Source organism: Peromyscus eremicus, chromosome 9, assembly GCF_949786415.1.
Source record: "Peromyscus eremicus chromosome 9, PerEre_H2_v1, whole genome shotgun sequence".
Classification (NCBI taxonomy): domain Eukaryota; kingdom Metazoa; phylum Chordata; class Mammalia; order Rodentia; family Cricetidae; genus Peromyscus; species Peromyscus eremicus.
In genome coordinates this window covers 58,163,004-58,179,346 of record NC_081425.1, presented here as the reverse complement: position 1 = coordinate 58,179,346, position 16,343 = coordinate 58,163,004, and the positions used below count along the sequence as shown (strand labels likewise).

Genomic DNA, 16,343 nt, shown 5'->3' with positions numbered 1-16,343 from the left:
GACACAGAGTTCCAGTCCCCAACACACAGCCCTTCTGATATGGCCTCTGGACCTTTGGAGGCCATTGTCCTTCATCCTGCATTGTGAGCAGTGGAGGCCAAGGTACTTCTCTCCTGGTCCTCTTCTCCCTTTCTGCCCTTCTCCATGGAGCCTGCTGGCAAAAGCCATGGCCCTGAAGGTCAGCCTCCCTGACCTCTTCCAGAGACCATGGGCAAATCCTTCATCCCGCTAGCCTTGGCAACCTTCTCTCTAGACAGAGGTGGTGATGGTGCCTCTTATGATTGCCAGGATTATGTATGTGCCCTCAGGGCTTTATAGTTGTTTGCTTCGAAACCCAGACTCCCATTTTATCTTCATGCCTGAGTTGCTATGTGGCCTTGGAAGATTTACTTCACTCTCTGGGCCTCATTTTATCTTCAGACTGAGGCATCAGGGTGGTCTGCTGATGAGTTTGGGTACCCACATCTGCTCTCCAGGAACACTGTCCTGCCTCTTGGGGTACCAGGGTTGGATGGAAGGTGTCCCAGAAGTACAAAAAAAAAAAAAAGGCTGTTACACTGGAATTGTGGGTAGTATGGATGTTGAGGAAAAGTGGTCTTAGTGGGGTGAAATGGACCCATTTGTGGTAGTTAGTGATTCTAGAACAGTTACTGGGGCCCCAAAGTTAATCCAGGGAGGAGCGGATCCGAGATGGAAGGGCACAGGTAAGAGGCCATAAGCTGAAGCAGGAGTGGAAAGTGGAAATAGGGAACAGGAGAGTTGTGTTTCCTAGTTTCCACTTCTGGGTCTTCTCCAGCCCCCGCATAAAAGGTGACAGACACGATCAGGTGCAGGGGTGCTGGGGACATCCTGTACTCCTAAACCGTAGTCTGTCTTTGAAGTTGAGTGATGTGATTAGCCTCAGTTCACAGCAGAGACAATGGGCAGAAGGAGAATGGAGCAGCTTACCAGATGGAATTGGTTCACCTGCCCAGGAGCCCCTAGCAGCTGAGACCCCAAGGTGGCTTGGGGGGGGTGTGTGGCCTTCCTTATGCCCTCCAGTCCAGGCTGGGTATATGGTCTGTTGGCCTAAGGTTGCTTCTAGAGCACTGGTCTAGACACAGGGTGAATGGATGGATTCTTCCCTATGTGTTTTGATGGGCTTCAAGGCCTGGCCTTTTACATCCCAGCTTCTCCTCATCTAGGTCCTCAGTGGGCCTGATCATGACTAAGAGAATGTGTCACTGACACCTCCCTCCGGATACAGCCTCCCTCCTCAGTTATCCATTTCTGTTCATCCCTATGATTGTGCCCAGCAGGAGGACACCCAGCCTCTCTACACAGACGCTCTCATGCCACTCTCCCGACGTGCTGGGAACAGTTCCTGGATCGTGTGTTTGAACCCTTGCTGGTGGTGCCGCTAGGGAAGGCTGCAGAACTCTTAGGAGGTAAAACCTTGCTGGAGAAAGTAGGCCACTGGGGTTGGGCCTTGAGGATTGGTAGCCCTGCTGTATTTCCTGTTCAGTCTGCTTCCTGGTTGCCTACACAATGTGACCAGCCCTCTCATGCTCGTGCAGCCACGAAGGCTCTGCCATGATGGATGTATCCCCCTGGGACTGTGTAAGCCAGAGCAGACCCTTCCTTCCTTCCTTCCTTCCTTCCTTCCTTCCTTCCTTCCTTCCTTCCTCACATTGCTTCCTGTCACATGCTCCATCTGAGCCGTGAGAAAAGCAGCTTATATGTTGTGTGAGCACAGGGGCCTGAGTTCACTTCCCTAGTGCTCAAATAAAAAGGTGAGTGTCCTGATGTGCACTTTGACCTCAGCGCCTTGGGAAGGAGCAGTGAAGACAAGCAGGTCCCGGTGGTCTGCTGGCCACCCAGCCTAGCCACTTGACAAGCCCTAGATTTAGAAACAGTGCCTCAACAACAACAGTAAAACAATAGAGGAAGGCATCTGGTGTTGACCTCTGGCTTCCACACACATGCACACACACACACACACGTATACAACACACACACACACACACACATAAGCTCGCATGCACACCCTCCCCCACACTCACACTTCTCGTTCTAGAAATAAAAGGGTATACGTACATACAGAGAAAATTCTCTCTAATGAGCTCTCTACCTACCAACCATCTGTCAACATTTCATCTAATTTCACTTCAGTGTTTTCACTCACATTAATGAGCACATATTGTAAATACAATTCATTTCCAACATTTTTCTCTTCATTCCTTATTGTGACACTTTCCTCAGTCAGACAATATGATCATATTTGAATGTCCCTCACGCTATCTCCCTAGAAAAGGTGAAGCGTAACAGTTGTTTCCTTAATGTTTGGCTTTAGCTCCCCGCCAATTTCTCAGTGGTGTGGGAAAATCTCTTCCCCAACACAGTGGCTCCTTGTGACAGTGGTCGCCTCTTTGGAGATCACAGCTCGATTTTGGGGATTTAAAGGCTATGGCCGCTGAGCACAGGAAGGAAGAAAAAAAAGGGCACATGTCAGAGTTTCTTCAGTTTCCTGGATGTGAAGTATCCGGTACTGGACAGTCTTTGTGTGTTCCTAGACCAGAAATCAGGGCTTATGAGTATTTAGGAGTTGAACCCCCAGCACACTAGTCTGAGGCCATATCCAGCTATGGAGTTGGCTTGTCCCCTACTAACATGCTCCAAGAAGCTAGAAAGGCAGACTGTAGTTGTGCATCTTCCCAGGAGGACCTGGGAAGATGGAGCCTGCCCTGGGGTCATGGAGAAAATGAGCAATGCAGTAGGAGACCTGGGCAGAATGGACCCCCAAGTCTCAGGCGGGGCATCTTGCAGCCTCCCAGCCTGCCTCCCAGAGACAAATCTTCATCCCTGGCCTTATCCTTGTCCACCACTTCACTATACCCTCCTAATAAGTCTGAATCAAATTTTTTGGCTTTATATTCATAAATTTGAAGTGGAGTTCTTAACAAGCCTGTCAGTAAGATGGAGAAGGGCGGGTGAGAAGGAGAGGTGAATTCGAGGAACTGGGGCTATTTTTAAACACACCCTCATTATTCCAGAGTTTGCAGGTCACCAGTGCCAGAGAAGAATTCTACAGATGTGACAGCTGGTGCTAAAACAATTAGGCTCAAAATGACAACCCGGGGCTGCGTGTGCATGGGTGTACGAGCATGGGCATGTGTGTGGCCAATCCTCCTCTTCTCCTTAGATTGTGAGGACGATTTCCTGGAAATGGCAGGTGCAGGGCCAGCTGTGTTAGTGGGTCCTGGGACTTGGGCACTGCGTATGTCAGAGCTGGACCATCACCCTCTTGCTGTGCATACATGTCTCACCCCTTCCTACACAGCCTTCTCATCTGTTAAATATAGGTGGGATCAGGACCTCAGTAGGCGCCACTTCATCTCCAGAAGGCATCCTGGGTCCAGTGCTCCAAGCACTCTGATCCAACTGTTTCATAGTCAACTCGAAGCCCTGTCCCGTCATTCCTTTCCGGTTTCAATCCTGTCGGAGTATCCTCTTGAGTTCATGGTGTAGTTGCTTACTAATGGGGAAGGGATGCTTCATCTAGCTTCTCTTCTTCATGATCTCAGCCACTTACACCCCCTGGAATAGACCTTTTCATTTCCACCCCCAGCACCTCTCTCCTGTGTTCTTCATTCCACTTGCTTCCCATTGCCTCAGAGATGTTTTACCAGTGGGCCACTGCCCATGGCCATCCTTCAGGCAGAATGACCTGAGAAAAGACACATGAGGGACATTGAGTATCTTCCTAGAGAAAAACCACATGCAGTTAGAAGGGCTGTGAGGTGTGTATATGTCTGTCTATCTCTGTGTCTCTATGGCTGTCTGTCTCATTATTGGGGAATGAACAGTAGACTTAAAAGTAGACACTGATTATGGCCTCTACTTGTCCTAATGAGAGTCTCTTATTAAAAATAAAGTGTGTGTGTGTGTGTGTGTGTGTGTGTGTGTGTGTGTGTGTGTGATGCATGTGTGTATAGGTATGCTTCCCTGTGTGTGCACATGCAGATGCAGAAGTTGATGTCAAGTGCCTTCTTTGCCTACAAGCCCTCAAGTTCCGCCTTGATTTCCCTGACCAGCACTAGGTCCACTGATGTGCACCACCATGCCTGGCTTACATTGGGTATCCACACCAGGTCTTTATGCTTCTGTAGCAACCAGTCTGCCCATGAACCACTTCCCTAGCTCCAGTCCAATCCTTTTCTATGGAGCAGAAGAGTATTCGCACGACAACACCGTAATCTATGCACACTCCAATTTACACTGTCTGTAGATGCGGGAGACAGGAAGCTAAGAGAGTGTGAATGGAGGGCTGCGTTTCTCTCCTTTTCACAGAAGAAATTTGCAAAGAAACGTCTCTGCTGAGTTTCCCCCGTAATTGGGAAAATTCACTTCTTATTCTGCCTCTTCTTTCTCACCTAGCTCCAGTTACATGTGAAGAGTGAAAGGTAAACAGAGGGAACGTGGGAAAGTACCTCAGAGCTACTGCTCAGATTAGCTGGGTGGTCAGATAATGCTGTGGGCACTTGACAGGGAGCCAAGTGTCATCTAAGGCCAGTGACACCAGTGAGAGGCAGCTGAGGGTGACTATGGCCCGTTTTCCCTGTAAGTGCCCCTTGTTAGAAAGTAATAACAGAGAGCCATAGAGAAATATTTTAGTCAATATCTATAAGAGATGCTATTGATTTGAGAAGATGATAACAGAAAATGATTATGGAAGAAATGTGATTTTTCTAGTCATTGCTTTTTAAAATTTTCTCGCTCCATCTGTGTAGATCGGTGGGATAGAATTCCAGTTTAGTTTTTCCAGGGGGTATGGAAAGTGTGGTAGTTTGCTTTAGTTGTCAACTTGATATAACGTACAATCACTCCAGAAAAGTTTATCAAGGGGGGATCATCTCCATTGTGGTGTTCTGTAGGCTTGTCCGTGGGGGAATTGTCATAATTAGCTGCTAGGGGAACATCTGTCCCTCTGGGCATGGATGGTACCTATGCAGAGAGGGCCCTGAGCTGTGTAGAGTGGAGAAGTCGAGCTGAACACAAGCACTCTCTCAGCTCTTGACTGTGGATGTGATGTAAGTAGTTGGGATGTAAGCAGCCTTGACTTCCCTGCTATGATGGACTGTAACCTGGGATTGTGAGCTAAAATAAACCCATTCCCCACTGAGCTACTTTTTGTCAGGGTATTTTCATCACAGTGGCAGAAATGAAACAGAACTGAGAGGATATGGCTTGGCCTCCCTTTATCATGTAGATCAGTTGGCCAAGAGCCAAGATGAGGTGACCTATGAGAACATAAAGACCACTGGGTTCCATCTCTCTTACTGTACCTGCTCCACAGCTAGATAGCATTCACTAGAGTAGAGGTATTTCCAGAGAGTTTCCAAACCTGGCAGCAAAAGCATCCAAAGGAGAAGGCGTGAGATTTGTAAGTAATTTCCGAATAGTGTGTAATAAAATACCACAGGCTGACTGGCTTATAAATACCAGACATTTCCTTTTTCTAGTTTTGGAATCTGAGAAGTACAAGGTCAAGGTGCTGGCAGATGCAGCGTCTGGTGAGAGCCTGCTTCCTGGCTTCTAGACAGACATGGTTTTGTTTTTTCTTCACATGGCAGGGGGCAAAGGAGCTCTGTGGGGTATTCTGTAAGGGCACGAACCCTACCTGTAAGGGCTCCATCCTTAGGATTTAATTACTACCTAGTCTCCACTTATGATACTGTTATCTTGTGGGTGAGGGTTTCACACATGAATTTTGGAAGGATACGTGTGACGTTTGTGGATCAGGAACCTGCAAACACTCCATCAGACTGTTGAATCACGTTCACATTCTAGTCAGCGGGTCTTGTTCCCAATGCCACCAGGTGGTGCCCGGAGCCCAGCACAGGAGGAGAGAGACTTTCTGACAGAGCTGACCTTTAGGGAACACATCTATTTTGTTTTGTTTTTCAAGACAAGATTTCTCTGTGTAGCCCTGGCTGTCCTGGAACTCACTCTGTAGACCAGGCTGGCCTTGAACTCAGAGATCCGCCTGCCTCTGTTTCTCAAGTGCTGGGGCTAAAGGTGTGCACCACCATCACCCCCAGCTTCTTTTTATAAAATCTATTTTTAAATTTTATTTATTCCTTGACACTATCATACACATGTAAATTGGCCGCCTCCATCCCCATCTTCTTTCCCCCCCCAACTGCTGGACATCCCTAACACAGCCTGCTGCCTTCATGTCCGCTTCCATTTTGTCTTGTTTTGTTTGTGACGCGCTGAGTTCATTAGCACTACCTGATTGACCCTGTTGACTTGATCTCGTGCACGTAACAAAAGCTGCGGTGAATTCATGTGTGCAACCACCATGTCATGTCCGGGACAGCCTCACTGCTCTCCATCTTTTAGCTCTTACACCCCCCTCTTTCATCATGTCCCCTAGACTTGCATGTAGAGGTTGATATAGATGTCTCATTTAGAGACGAGCACTCGGTAGTCACTTATTCTCGTTATTCTGATCAGGTATAAGTCTCTACATTAACTGCTGCTCACTGCAGAAGAAGTTTTACTGGTCAAGGTTGAGAGCAGCATTAGCCTGAGGATATAAACATTAACATTTAGAAGACAATTTGATGATAAATCCATTTAGTAAAACAACCATGGTTCTTTGCTAGGGTCTCTGCTAGGGTCTGTGACCTCTCCAGCCATGTCTTTTTTTTTTTTTAACCAGGTTTACAATACCAATTATGAATTACCTCTTGTGAATCAGACTTCAGATCCAATCAGAAAGTGATTGGTTATCCCCATAATCTTCATGCCACTATTGCCCCAGGGAACATATGGGGATAATATCTATAGACAATTCTTAATGTTTAGCAGGCATATGGATCATCTTTCCTACTTCTAGTGCCCAGCCAGCCCTGTTGCATTTGGTTCAGTCACTGTCCAGCATCTAGGCTTGGATAAAAGTCATTTTTTATGAGAGTCTCAGACCCATATGAGGCTTGAGGAGGGAATAAAGAGATGTACTCCTGGCTCTACTTAATGTAGTCCTGGTGATGGAAACAGATCTCTTCTCACTGCTACTGATAGTCCCATGCAGCTCCCTAAATACCAGCACTCTCCAGAGGCAGAAGCTGGGGTAGGTCTAGGACTCACTCAAGAGAGGACCACTTAGAAGGTAGATGTTAGGTGAGGGGTGGGCTGAGATGGTGTTGTAGTCCTAGCTACTTTCCTGGGACTTCAAGATATGAGCAACTTGGAGAGGCGGATATGTCTCCATTAGTAAAGTACTTGTCACACAAGAATGAAGACTTGAGTTTGACCCCCAGAACTCATGTAAATAAAACAAAGAAAGGGTGTGGTAGCATGCACTTGTAATCCTAGTGCTTGAGAAGTAGAGATAAGCTGATACCTGGGGGCTACTAGCCTTACTAGCCTAGTGTTATCAGCAAGCCTGGGGGTCCAGTGAAAGACCATATCTCAAAGACAAGGTAGATGACTCTTAAGGTCACCTGAGGCTGACCTTTAGTCTCTGTGTACACATCATATGTGTGAAGTAGCATTAGCTGGGTGATATCTTTTATGTGTCTACACTCTTTCTGCTATTGTGTCCCTTCCCTGGGCTGAAAGGGGGAGGAGTCAGGAGCTTTGGAATCAGGCAAGTCTTTATTTGGATTCTCATACCTATTAGTTCAGTGAATTGAGACTCCTCATCTGTAGATGGGGTGGTTTCCCTTCTGTGGCCATCCTGCTGGTTTAGCAGAGCCCTCCAGGTATGAGTGAAGGCAGGCACTTGATGGCCACCAGCTTCTGAACCTCGGCACAGGCAGGGAAAGGGGGCATGAAACGCTCTCAGAGTTCTTGATCATAGAGCCAGTTCCTGTTTTCAGTCTTGGGGCAGGTGGGACCTGGTGGAGGTCAGGCATGAGTCAGTCACCAAACAGAGCCTCTTCCACATTTCTCTGACCAAAAATTTTCCTGCAGTTACTCCTCTAGCCCTGGATTCTGAGATGGCCAGACCCCACTGACTTCAAGCTCCAATCCTCCTGAATCATATGAGAGCATCAGATTGCAGAAGATGCAACTGAGTCATTCTGCAGGAGAGGAAACCAGACCAGCTTGGGGACTGGTTCTGCAGGGGTTGTCCCTTGAGGTGAAGTGCCATCTCAAACTGACAGTGTCTGAATCAGGATTGATTTAAATTGGGGATCTAAGGGTTTGGTTCTTAGTGCCCACCCCCTGTCATATGACCACATGGCACAGATGTGAGTGCTTTGCATGTGAGCGTGAGCAAGGAATTGGAAATATACACCCATGGGTCAACTGGGTATTCAGGTCCCAGCCAAGGGCGTGTGATTTCTAGTGATGTCAGATGAATCAAATGTGTAGTAGTTTCTAGAACCTGTGGTATGGATGACTGAGGCTTTGCTGAACTGGACTCAGCAGCTGCAAGATTCACTCTGGAAATCTCCATCAGTGGCTGAGGCTGCATGTGATTCTCTGTAACTGAACACCAGAGAGGCAGGTAGCCACAGACCCCTCTGAAAAAGCTGGGCTGTTGGGTCATTGAAACTCATAGAGACAAGTTCTAGAAGAGCATATGGTGGTATGAGTAGGTCAGGAGTCCAGTGTGCTTGGGGCTAGCATTGCTGAATGACAGGAAAGGGACAAGGCTGAAGCAGGAGTTCAGGAGCAGAGCAGAGAGGGGACTCAGAAGGCAGCCACTGTTTTTCATCTTGCTACACCCACCCTATGCTCCCTGCACAGTAGCCTTAGGTGCAGGGTCCCTGATCTCGGCATCACGGAGCACGCCATCATGATCTCTCTAAGAACGCATGCCCTATGCCGGCTCACCAACCAACCAGCCACCTGACTGAGAGCATCTTGCAGATGGAGGAGGTGCCCAGGAGTGTAGTATGGCTGGCTTCCTGCCTTCCCCTCCTATCCTTGCCAGCTCTCTCTCTCTCTCACCCATCTTTCTTTCCTCCCTCCCATGACGTCACCTCTCGCCACTGCCCTCACATCCCTGTCCCCTGGCTTCCTGGTTGCCCGGCTGCTGCTGCAAGTGGTAGGTGCTGATTAAGACGGATGGATCGGTAAGAAGCACTGGATGTGACTTGAATAAGAAGCAGCACAGCCTCTCCTGGATGCAAGGGCACACGGCCAGTAAGCGGCGTCACTTGGGAGATGACTTTACTACTGGAGCTTGTCCTTAAAATAGCGAGCATCCCCCATTCCATTTCCATCGCTATTTCTATAAATGAAGACACACACACACGTACACGGAAAAATACCAGTGCCTCCGTTTCCCAGGCCCTTCTTCCCTTTCCTTGTTATTTACAGCAGAGCTCACAGGCTTATTTTCCCAAGACACGGAAAGAACCTTCAGTCCCTGGGAAATGCTGCTGTTCTGGGACCTTCCGAGGTGGTTTGTCACCTTGGGTTGGCGTGGGGGTTGGTTTTTGCTCCATCAGAAACTTAATAAAAATCATGAGGATATATTTGGTAATGTTCTTCTGTGTCTTGGGGGTCCCTGGAGGACAGCCCCTTCCCCCATCTCCTGTGTCACAGCTGCAGTGGCAAGAGTCCCCTCCTAGACTTCCACTACAGATACAGAACTGGCGTGGTACACCGTCACTTCACGGTGGCAGGATGGAGGAGGTCAAGGGATTTGTTCAAGGTTAATGGCAAATGGGGGTTTCTAGATCCAGATCCATTCTCCTGGTGTTTACTCACGTCTCTCTCTCTCTATGATGGAACAGGAGGGACTGCAATGCCTTTGATGTATGAGGTTCACTTAAAGCCCCACAGGCTGATGTTGGTTCAAGGTCAAACCCTGATTTTCTCTGGTACAATTTTACCTTGCATACAGACACCCCAGACATTGTTTCCATGTCCCTCTGCATGGATAACTTGTTAAGGAATTGATAAAGATAAGGGTTTTGACTGAATCAGGGGGTGGATTTTAGATCCATGGATTTTCAGATTCGTGGATTTTCCATTCTAACAATTAGCCTCTAAAATCTATTGGCACTAAATCTCTCTCTCTCTCTCTCTCTCTCTCTCTCTCTCTCTCTCTCTCTCTCTCTCAGTGTGTGTGTTGTGTGTGTCTGAGAGAGAGAGAGAGAGAGAGAGAGAGAGAGAGAGAGAGAGAGAGAGAGAGAGAGAGAGAGAGTCACACAGGAATGGACAGACAGAAAGATAGAATATATGTGGGTTTATTGTTAAATTATGCTATAGATTTTACAACCATCTATTAATTTTTGTAACCCCTGTTAAAAATAATTGACAACTGAGCAGCAACAGGCTGGAAGATGGTGATGTCATCTCTGCTATTTATAGATCTCCATTCCCTGCAGAGTGCAGATCTTGATATTTAGACCATGAAGGCCTGTGGGCAGGATTCATGCCCAGTTCTGTGTTTCCTGCTGTACCTGTCACATGGCTGTCTTAGGACATCCGTTGTTAACCACCTGTTTATAGACAGGAAATTAAAAACCAGGGTCTCAGTAGAGATGGGAGTTGTCCAGTTCTATTTTCCTAGTTTATTTTTTTTCCACTAAGCCACAGATTTTGTATATTTGGAAACGAAACTGGAGAAGTGGTGTTTGAACCAGTTCCAGATTAGGTGTGTGGTTAGGAGCAAACAAGAAAAAATGCTGTCCTGTCCAGAATGGGGAAAGAAAGCTGAAAGGAAGTCCAAAATAGAGCATGAAGACAAATTACTGAAGGCAGACTGTGAAATTCCACCTCCAATGAAATTTAAATTAGAAATCATGATTCCAGGTTTGTTTGTGTCTGAGGTGCTCTTGACTGCCCACTCAAGTGCACAGGGAACCCTGCCTGAACTTGAGCCATTCTCTATGTAGAATGTTTCCTGGAGTGGTGTGTTTATGCTGACTTTAGTTGTCCACCATAGATTCAGACTCTGGACAATTCTGAGGACCCCAAAAACATGAGCACAGCTTGTTTAGACCTTAACATCCAAATCAATATTGATCCAGAATCAACTTCTCTGAATTGCCTTTGAATGGGAATGGTCCCCAGGCCAGTCATAGAGAGAGGATCAAGGAAGTACTAACTAGACTTTCAAAAGCAAAGAGTAAATGATCTCACCCAGAGCAAAGATTTTAACACTGATGACAGTGTGAGCCACAGTCCATGTGACCGTAGAAAGCTACTGTGTGGACCAGAGCAGGATTTTAGAAGCATGGTCAGCACGTATCTTCACCTCAGAGAATCTATGGTGCCCGTGGAGTGGAATTTCAGGACCACGGCCAGTGCCTCACTCAGTCCTGAGCTGGGGAGTGGGGCTGTGGACAGCTACTACATTCTGTCAGATCAAGGAGCTCCTGGAGTTCAGCTGAAGAGAGGGAGGAGGGGTTATAGGAGCAAAGGGGGTCAAGATCCTGATAGGAAAAACCAGAGAGACAGCTGACCCTAGCTAGTGGAAGCTCACCGACTCTGGACTGACAGCTGGGGAGCCTGCACGGGACCAAACTAGGCCCTTTCAGAGAATGTGGGTGACAGTTGTGTGACTTGATCTGTTTGTGGGGCCCCTGGCAATGGGACCAGGACCTATCCTGGGTACATGAACTGGCTTTTTAGAACCCATTCCCTATGATGGGATGCCTTACTCAGCCTTGATGCAGGCGGGAGGAGCTTAGTCCTGCCCCAACTTGGTATGCCAGCAGGTGTTGACTACCCAAGGGAGGCCTCACCCCCTCTGAGGGGTGGGGTGGGCGAGGGGAAACAGTGGTTGGTATGTAAAATGAAAAAAAATTAAATAAAAAAAATACCAAAAAAAAAACCAAAAACACCCAGAACAGATAGAGGGAAGCAGGGCACCAATTACTCTGCAGAAACTTTCTCAAGCCCCTTGCAATTCCTTTATGCTGGAGTGTTTTCTTGCAACCTCTGCGTTGAAGACCCCTCAAAAGCATAACCACCACTCATCCAAACACTCATACAATGTTTCTGTTTGTTGTAACATACTAGATTTGTTGTTTCTGCAAACTCTTTATGTAGTGGGGGTGTATCATGATCTCAGAGCTTGACAAGGAATGCTACTGTCTGGAAAGCATGGTCAGCTCCTGTAGATTTTTACATGCTAAGGTACTAACATGACCAGACCACAAAGGTGTACTCTGATCACCCAAATGCCAACAAGTCAAGCCTGCTTCAGAAAGCCCAGTCCAATGACACCAGACTGCTTCCACCATTTCTTTACATGGCATCTGTAAGACTACTTCCCATTCATAAGGGGCTGGTTTTTGAAAGTAGTTGGCATGATCCAGAATCACCTGGGAGATTGGCTTCTCGGCACACCTGTTGAGAATTTTCTGGATCAGATTTTTAAGTAGGAAGACCCACCCACTGTGGGTGGTACTATTTCCAGGTTAGGATCCTGGCTGTATAAATGGAGAAAAGCACCAACAGTGTGCATCCATAGCTCTCTGCTTCCTGATTATGGGTGTGATGTGACCAGCTGATGCCCTTAATTTCCCTGCCACTATGGGCTGTACTGTCAAACCAGGACCCAAAGAAACCTGTTCCCCCTTTAAATTGTTTGTGTCAGGGTTTTTTATCACAGCCACAGGAAACAGTGAACATGATTGGTGACTAAGGCAGTGTGTTTGCACACACTTGCCCTGTGTATTGTCATGACATTATTCATAGTACTTTTGCTGGAACACACAGCAATGACTACATATTAAAAATTTCACATATATTATTATCTGATTTAATTTTTATAACTCTAGTTCTATGAAGTAGATATTGAGATGAGCCAAATTTTATGGATAAGCCTCAAATTTAAAGGCTCAAAACTTCATGGTGCACTTACTTTGAGTAGTATGTAGGGACTTGAACCCTTTCTTAGAGCCACACTGCTATGTTAAGAGTGGGTATTTCATTTTTTATCTTGAACTCCACATTACTCCTTTTTTTGTTTGTTTGTTTTGTTTTTTTTTGTTTTTCGAGACAGGGTTTCTCTGTGTAGCTTTGTGCCTTTCCTGGAACTCACTTGGTAGCCCAGGCTGGCCTCGAACTCACAGAGATCCGCCTGGCTCTGCCTCCCGAGTGCTGGGATTAAAGGTGTGCGCCACCACCGCCCGGCCCACATTACTCCTTTTAATCACTGATATTAATTTGATTTTTAGACCTGGATCTGTGGTCTCATGTCTGATAGGGCTCAGAATTTGGGGCTAGCCTGATCCAATCAACTGTTGCATATTATTGGAAACCATTGTGTGATGACCCTCTAGATGCCTTGTTTTCTCACAGGCAATCAATGGAATTATTAGAAAAGTGTTAGCCTGTGTACAACCTGTCAGCATTGGGCAGCATCTCCCTCCTCTTTTCCCTCAGTCCAAGCAAGTGATGTGTAACTCTTTCCTGTTACAATACTGGGCATTCCAAGTAGCTGAGATCACCTGGATATCATGTCTTATAGGCATTACTCAGCTTCGAGTGTCACCTCCAGTGCACCTTGCCTGGCTGAGGATGTCGTCCCACATCAACCATCAGCATAGAGGAGGGGTAAATCTATACCAGGTAGCTCCCTCTAGTGTCAGGACTGAGTCCCACAGTTAGTGTCAACTAGTCCTCTGTGTGTCTAGCCAGGGTGCTGTGAGCCAACTGGAATGTTGTGCCTTCTGGCTATCAGGATACATTTCATGTGCTACTAGATAGAAGGGCAAATCTGTACCTTAACTCTGCAGGGAGTATAGAACAAATCCCAGTCAATGGGTCTTTATTTTCTGAAGGTATGCTCTGTAAGGAAGAATGGGACCAGCAACTCTTAGCTCTCTTTTCATTCTTTGGTGCCCAAGTTTGTGTCAGTTTCTGCAGTTGTGGTACAGATTATCTCCCTTGGCTATGAGATGCTGGCACATGGAGATCAGGCCTGGGGTTGTTCCCCATATATGAACGAACATCATGGAGCATCTGCAGTCTTGCACCTCACAGCTCTCATTTCTGGGTGCATCCATGGTTTTTCATCCTCGGTTATAATAACTCGGTCTCTTAGCAGTGTCTGTGCCTAAGGACTATAAAGTCTGCTGATAATTTCCAAAGAACAAAAAGGAAAAGGTTTTAGAGAAGACTAGAATTCACTAGACAAAATGGTGGCCCTTCTTGGTGAGGGCTGCAGAGTTTGTTCACTCACTTGTTGGTAAAACAAAGATTCATTGAGCATCTGCTTTGTGCCTGGTGCTGGATAGGCAGAAGAAGTCAGTGCAAGCAAAACAGAGCCAGATGCAGTCTGTAGGAGAGAAGGGAAGATTGTAAGAGAGGAATAACCAAGAAAACATTGTATCAAGAAAAGAGGTTGAAGATGTGAGCAGCCATTGTTTGTGGGGGCTGAGTGTAAAGTTTTGCTTGATATGGCCAAGGAGAGCCAGGATCTGGGCATGAAAGAAGCATGGCTCTCTTATTTATGCCACTGTTAATATGTAATCCTATTGAATAAGCAGCAGAGAGACTGAGAAGACTGATCAGTTAACATCATCATTTGGGGGTTCCTGGACTCAATCTGGGCATGAGTTCCATACCAGCCAGGACTATGTAGTGATACCCTGTCTCAAAAACAACAACAACAACAAAAAAAAAAAAACCAAAGTAACCAACCAACCAACTAACCAACCAAACAAACAAACAAAAACCACTCCAGTCCCAGTACAGGACTCAAGAGATATCTCAGTCAATAATAGGAACTGACAGAATCCAAGTCAAAAGCCAAGTGTGGTATGCACTTGGGTCCCAGCACTGAGGAGGCAGAGATAAGGGACGTTGGTGCTTCACTGGCTGGCTAGCCTAGCCTCCTTGGCAAGTTCCAGGTCAATGAGAGACCCTGTCTCAAAAAAAAAAAAAACCCCACAAGGGTCTCTAGAGATAGCTATGTGGCTAAAGGCACTTATCGGGGGGACTAGAGTTTGAATCCTGGAACCCACATTGTATGGCTCACAAATGCCTGTAATTAAAGATCCAAAGGATCCCATGCCCCTTTATGGTCTCCATTGGTACACACGCATACATACATACACACACACACACACACAGAGAGAGAGAGAGAGAGAGAGAGAGAGAGAGAGAGAGAGAGAGAGAGAGAGAGAGAGAGAGAGAGAGGGGCAGACAGGCAGAGACACAAAGACAGAGAGACACAGTGACAGATAAAGAGACATAGACACTCCGGACACTAAGTGCTTCTTCAGGGCATGGTAGCAGGGAGGGATTCATCTCTTCATGTCTTCCCAGTAGTCTCTTTAGGATCTGAAGCTGTTAAATAAACATCATATTCAGTACTCATGAATTGTTTAGATTGTGATATATGACACACACGGTTAAACCTTCACAATGCCTTATTCCAGCCTTACAACAAACCTATGAAAAAGATCTTAATGTTCTTACTTCATAGATAAGGAGACTGAAGTAGAGTGAGAAGAAAAGGAGTATTGTCCACGGTCATTCCCCTGACACGTACAGCGGCAGTTCAAAGCCAGGTGCGTCCAAGTCTAAACCTTGCTTCTTAACCACACTCTACTCCCTGCTCATACACACATCTCTGTGCCTTTTCTCCCCCTTAAAAAACCTATCAAAACACTCTATCACTGATTAGAATTCCTCTACCTTTGTGTAGGAGAAATGTTTGCAAAACTTCCCAGGCTTACAGGAAATGGAAAGACAGTGGGCTCCGTCATCTTTCATTTTTGTTTGTTTGCTTGGTTGGTGGGTGTTTTTTTTTCCCCCTGTTGGTTGTTGTTCTTGGTTTCATGGTATTTTTTTTCATGAAGAAATGATTTTTAAATCACGTTTGTAGATATGAAGCTATAGCTCAGTTGGTGGAATGCTAGAGTGCTTGCCTAGCAGGTCTGAAGCCCAGGATTTCATGCCAGGCATACACCTGTAGTCTCAGAACTTGGAAGGTAGAGGCAGGAGGATCAGTTTGAGGCCAGTCCGAGATCCATGGGATGCTGTTTTTAAAAAGATCAACTTTGGGCTGGCAAGATGGCTCAACAGATAAAGACACTTGTTACCTGATGGCCAGGGCTTGATCCCTGGAATCCACGTGGTGAAAGGAGAGAACCCAACCCCACATGCTGTCCTCTGACCTTCACATATGCACTGCGAGACACACACACACACACACACACACACACACACACACACACACACACAGGCAAATAAATAAAACAATAAAAATTACCGTTGTAGGTCATTTTCCCCCCTAGATATAGCATTATATAAAGAAAGGCATAATACAAGTATAAAAACATTCCCCTGTGGGATCTCTCATTGTGGGCTAATTTCATTTCATGTTTAAATATTTCATGCATCTGAGATTTACTTAGCATATATTACAAAGT

At 46.4% G+C, this 16,343-nt stretch overlaps 1 protein-coding gene across 1 annotated transcript in view; it reads left to right on the top strand.

Moving 5' to 3' along the window:
* LOC131919323 (XK-related protein 6) overlaps positions 1-16,343 on the top strand; it is an 83,165-nt gene that overhangs the window by 4,938 nt on the left and 61,884 nt on the right. The window contains exon 2 of the mRNA XM_059273492.1: positions 15,395-15,479. The gene's annotated coding sequence lies outside the window, so the exon portion shown is untranslated. The remainder of the gene's footprint in view (positions 1-15,394; positions 15,480-16,343) is intronic.